Below are 5,993 nucleotides of genomic sequence, written 5' to 3' on the forward strand. Positions count from 1 at the left end.
ATACTTAGCTCCCACAGGATTTTGAGCATCCATAATCACATAGAGAAATCAATACAATCAGTAATAGTATCTTAAGCTTTGTGAGCCATAATTTCTGACTCTCTGACAAGACAACCCTTTGATAATACTGCCAAAGGGTTGTTATGGTGCAATAGTTTCAACTTAATTACGATGTTCATCTTGATAAGTGTGGGAAGGTAAAGTCATTTATGTCACTTACTACACTAAAATGTTTCCTGATTTTTTGTCTATGTCTTTTAGAATCTAAGACACATTTTTCAAAGAATTGTTTTAGGAAAGATGTCTGATGATAATGATTTTTACTATGACTACTGTAATTTCTATGACATGCAAATGAGTAGTCCCACATTACTCATAGTTTCCATAATAAATACTAATTACAGAAATCTTGCACAGAAATGCATGCTGCTGCTTTCCAGTTGTTAGCTGAATCTGCTAACTGTATGTAGTAGATTTGTAGTCATTCCCCAACATTTAAGGTGGGAAATTAAGTCATGCATCTTATTCAGACCTTTGTAATATATCATGAAATTTTTTTCAATTTTCTCTGAGGGAAAAGAATTTAAACCTAAATCCATAGAAATTCCTGACAATATCTTCCCATAGCTAATACACATCTATCCAAAAGAACAATTTCAATTAGAAATAATACTGAAGAATAGAAATACGAAATGACCATTCAAAACATCCAGTCAAGGGTCAGCGCGATAGCTCAGCGGACCAAAGCGCCTCCTGCTTAGGCAAGCACAGGGGCTGGGGTTCAATTTCCGCACCGCTTGTGGCACCGCCCTCACCCCCAGCACACTGAGAGCATGCTGGCCCACACTTGTAATCCCAGTGCTGGGGAGGCTGAAAACAGGAGGATCATTACAAGTCTGACCTATTGAAAAATCAAAGAAGACCTACATAAATATGCAGAGGTTGGAATGAGTAACATCACTACTTTTGTGGTCACTGTCTGCAGCATGAAGTACCTTCCTCTCTGTCCAGCCTTGGCACTGCCACTGTCCTAGGAACAGGGCATCTCTTTGTCTGGGACTGTATCAAAATCATGGTCAAGGGCTGAGAATATAGCTCAGCAGACTAAGCGCTTGTTTATGTAAGCACAAGGGGCAGGGTTTGATCCCTGGCACCGCACACCACGGGGGCCCCGCCCCCGGATGCGCTGAGCCAGCGACGGAGTCTAGGTGTGAGGGCGCATGTCTGTAATTCCAGCACTAGGGAGGCAGAAATCAATAGGATCACTAGGAGTCCTTGCTGCGTAGGGTGACCCTACACACACACACACACACACACACACACACACACACCCCTTTAAAAAAAAAAATCATGGCAAAGCCCTTCTCATTTTACATCAGAAGCATTTTCTATCAGCGTGGCCTGTATCCTTCTGAAGCCTTGACTCACACGTAGAAATATCAACTCACCATTCTAAAGATCTCAGTTCATACAATACCTTAATAATGCGGTGGAACAAATAAGATTGACTCTCTGAGGGTTCCTTTTAAAAACTAGTCATCTCCAGTAGTGAAAGTGGTGAGATCCTTGAAAGAAATCAACTTGAGAGTGTGATAGATTGCAAAAGATAGGTTCATTTGATCTCCTGATTTATACAAAGATTTGGTTGTACCATATATGTGGGAAGATTCAGAACCACAGTTCATTACCAATCCTGAGGAAATCCATCTTCTTTCATTTGCTACCACAATCCACAAAGTCAATTGCATGGTGGCCTAGAAAATTCCCATCAGTGATTAATGGTGAGATGAGGAAAGTAATGGAATTAAAATCTTCAAATGTGGTTTTCCTGAAACCAAGTCGACTACTGTGCATGTGTCTGATTTCGTTGGTTAATTTTTAGATGGGTAAAACCAACACTATACTTTAATGAACTGTGCATAATAGTTTCATCCTGGGCTGCTGTTTGACTTACCAGAGGGCTAACATAATGAGTAGATTCCACATTTCTCCAGAGGAATCAGATCTCATCCACATTGCAAAAAAAACTCCTTTGAAGGTGGCGACTACAGATGGGAACTCTTGCTAATGAGCTACTTTCCTAGGTCCTTTTGGTTAAACAGTGAACTTGATTCCAAATATACATAGAGAAATATTTGAGTATAAGACAACCAACAAAGTCTGAACATTCAGAATCTTTGTTTAGATTCTGAAAGTAACTAAGCATTAGGTCTTTTTGTCATTACTTCAGTGCTCTAATATTGAAATGTTTTCTAATTATTTGACTTGATTTTAATCTATATAACTTGAATCTATAAAGCAATAGATGATTGTACTGTTCAATTTCTAAAATACAAAACTCAAGGGCTGGCCAGATAGCTCAGCAGATTAAAGCACCTGCTTAGGCAGAAGCAGGGACCAGTGTTCCATCCTCAGCATGCCCTGCCCAGCCCCACCCCGAGGGCACACTGAAAGAGCAACTCTGACTGGGCATGGTGATGTGAAACTGTAAACCCATCCTTTGGGAGGCTGAAAACAGGAGCATTATTACAAGTCCGATCTGTGTAGTGAGACCCTGTAGACCCTGTACTAAATATATAAAAACAAAAATATCTTTAAATTATTTTGGTTTATAAAATCATGCTTTCAGTGACAGAAAAAACAAAGTTAAATCTGTGTGTTTTTAAAATAAGTAAATGAACAGCTGTGTCTGATGGCTTGTAATCCTAGCACTCAGCAGCCTGAGGCAGGAGGGCTGCTGTCAGTGTGAGACCAGCCTGGGTACAAAGTGAGCTTGAGGCCAGCCTGAGCTGCATAGTGAAACCCTGTCTCAAAAAGTCAAAAAGTATCAAAAATAAATAAATAAAATAAAGAATTTATATAGGAAAAATAGTCTCAACCTGCTAGATGTCCAAAATGAGTTCTTGTTCTCTAAAATTGAAGAATGAATTTTAGGAATAACAGAGGTTAAAAGCAGAATATATTTATTGGGGGAAAGAAAGCTTCTTCTTGAGAAAGATAGGAGTCCTGAGTGTGTTGCCAAGGAACTTGCCCTTTTTAGGGTTTTTATAGAGCAGATCCATGACATGAGGCAGGTCCAATGTGGGAAAAATAGAAAATCACAAGGTGGGCATGAGGTGGGACAAAACTGTGGTCAACCAACAAAATTATGAATACAATTGTTCAGGTAAAATTGATTAAATCAGAATCAATTGGGAAGCAAGTGAAGGAGCGAGTGGGCATGAATACAAAATGGGTTTTTCCTGTAGGGGGACTGGGTTAGTGACTCTTCTTGGCTTTCTTGAGGTGATCAATATTTAGAATATCAATCCCTGATGTGGGCGAATTTATCTCTTATCTTGAGGTCTGGACCAGAGGGGAGGTGCCTGTCTCTCCCATAGTTGTAAGGTATCTCATCTTCTGCACTGGTTCCTTCGAGGCCCTAGACCCATCTGACTGCCTGTAATATTTTATATGTTAGCTGCCTATAACAGAATCAAGGTATATCATGTAAAAGTACAAATTCCCTATTGTGAATGTGATAATTATACCTAAAATGTACCAATAAACTTAATTAAAAAATAAGTAAATAAACAGATATTGGGAGATTGAACTTTGTCAACATGTTGAACTCTACTACTGCCCCAAGAAGTAGCTGGGACAGGCTTGCTCTCTCACAGTAAACAGCTAGATGGCTAGAGGAAAGAAGAACCAATTGTTTCAGATATTGTAACAACAGGCCAGGGAAGCTTGTGATCTTTGGGAAAAGGAAAACATAAGATAAGCCTTACATTTGCTCCCAGCTTCCTACCAGGTGACAGTTTTGAGTTCCCAGCAAAGGAAGGAAAAATTAGGTAAACCACCTAATTTAATTTAATAATAAGAATAGAGGGGTCTCTACTCTATTGAGCGCACAGAGGTTGGGTTTTTGGGAGATGAGAGTCAGAAGTTGAGGTGCAAAGGGTCAGAGAGGAGACAGCTCTACAAGGAGCTTCCAAAATCCCTACCAGGGGTTTTTGATTCTGGGCAAAGACTGACAGAGGCTTAAACTAAACAATTTTCAGAGTACATTGGGAACTAAGAGATGTTAAATTTCTTCCTGAGTCAGAATAGAAACTTCCCTGGAACCATAGGGCAATTACCAAAAGTTTCTTAAAGCCAAACCAGCCCTGTCATAGTAAAGACTATTCTATATATCCTTTAAAAGAGATTAAAAATAATCCTTGAAGCTGGGCATGGTGGTATGCACCTATAATTCCCAGCATTCTGAGAAGCTGAGGCAGGAGGATCCATATTTGAACCCAGCTTTGGCAACTTAGCAACTTAAGGAGATCCTGTCTGAAAATATTTTTTTAAATGTTTAAAATGAGTGGGGGTGGGTGAAATAGCTCAGTGCAAAAACTGGGGCTCAATCCCTAGTACCACCACCACCACCAAAAAAAAAAAAAGTCCTTCGCAAATGTAGTTGAAATTTCCAGACATGATTATACTAAAAGAACATTTCTTCTCCCTAAATGTAATTTTCTATTAACATACAAAATTTTCTTCTATTAACATGTATTGGGGTTACCATTCCCAATCACCCTCCCGAGTTGGTACGATAGGCCCCTCCCCCTGCAGTGGGAAGGATGCAATTAATAACAATCAGAACATCAGTTCTCAAAAGTGGTCCGGACCCAAGCACCATCTGGGGCTTATTAGTAATACAAATTCCTGGGCTCTATCTACAACTACTGAATCAGAAACTTGTACTGGATCCAGCAGTCTGTGTTTTAGCAAGCTTTCCAGGTAATTCTTGCATGCATTGAAGTTTAAGAACCCCTGAATTAGAAAAAAAAAAATGAGTGTACTTATGAGTAGATATTAACATCATGAAACCATATCTTTCTGAGGAAATTTTTCAGAAAGATTGAAAAAAAATAGCATTGTATGGTACACACCTGTAATCTCAGCACTTGGGAGGCTGAGGCAAAAATATCTCAGGCTTGAGGTCAGACCCAGCTATACAACAAGACCCTGTCTCAAAAACAAACATAATAAGATTTTAAAAAGCAGAACTTCAAATAAATAGGGCAGCTGTTACCACCAGCTATTACTAGTCCTTACTTTAGTGATAATGGAAATTAAAACTGAAGCAAGAGTATGAATATACAGGTCAAAGCTTTATTTAGAAAGTAAGAAGATAAAGACTCCAGTTTTATAGCTGGAAGGACATACTCTGAGTTGGAGGATTGGAAGATGGTCTACTAGTGGAGAAAAGGGCCACATATGAGGAGCACTTGTAGAGGACCAAGGTCTGGTCAATCATTACTGAGGTTCTGATTCTGTAATTCAGGTTAAGTCCTTGGAACATGCAAAGCAATTTTGTTCCATGAGCAGAATCCTTGTGATTGAGAAATTCCAGTCATATGAGCCTCTGCTGGAATCCAAGGTGACAGCAGGGGTAAGGTAGTGGGGACTTCTGGGCATTGCTTAATGTCCCAGCAATTCTCTTACCTTGGTGCCCTCAGGCTTGAAGACAGTTGGTAAATTGAAGGCCAATAAACTTTGTTTTGCCAACTTTTAGACAAACACTCCCTAAATGATTAACATGTCTATATACAGAGCTGGAAAGGATTTCACCCAAAATAAAGGTCAGTTTTGTTCTACTTTTATTTACCTGTTGGGCAAGTGAAGAGTTATGGCTTTTAGCAAAAACCAATTTTAAGTTCCTGTCTTAGAAGAAAACAAATCATTCTTTTGATGAGTAACACGTTAAGGGCCCAGGAGTTTGTCTTCCGTCCTTGTCGGTGCTATGTCAAGACTACGTCATTGGGACACACAAAAATGGCCTGTTTGAGCCTCTTAGCTGATGTGCATGACTGCTTTCACTGTTAGAATTTGTTTGCCCTTTGTGCTGCTACCATAACAAGAAGCAGAAAGGGAAGGAAAGAACAAAGAGACTTACCTTCTTTCCTTAAAAAAAAAAAAGGTGTTCCCACAAGCTTGAGTATCACATAGTTCCTCTTCTAGGA

General features: G+C 39.5%; 1 pseudogene; it reads left to right on the top strand.

The window, feature by feature from the left end:
• The first annotated feature begins 947 nt into the window (after positions 1–947).
• On the top strand, positions 948–1,779 carry LOC111818795 (annotated as a pseudogene).
• The last annotated feature ends 4,214 nt before the right edge of the window (positions 1,780–5,993 follow it).

This window comes from Octodon degus, unplaced genomic scaffold (genome assembly GCF_000260255.1).
Source record: "Octodon degus isolate 3935 unplaced genomic scaffold, OctDeg1.0 scaffold00102, whole genome shotgun sequence".
In the NCBI taxonomy this organism is placed as follows: domain Eukaryota; kingdom Metazoa; phylum Chordata; class Mammalia; order Rodentia; family Octodontidae; genus Octodon; species Octodon degus.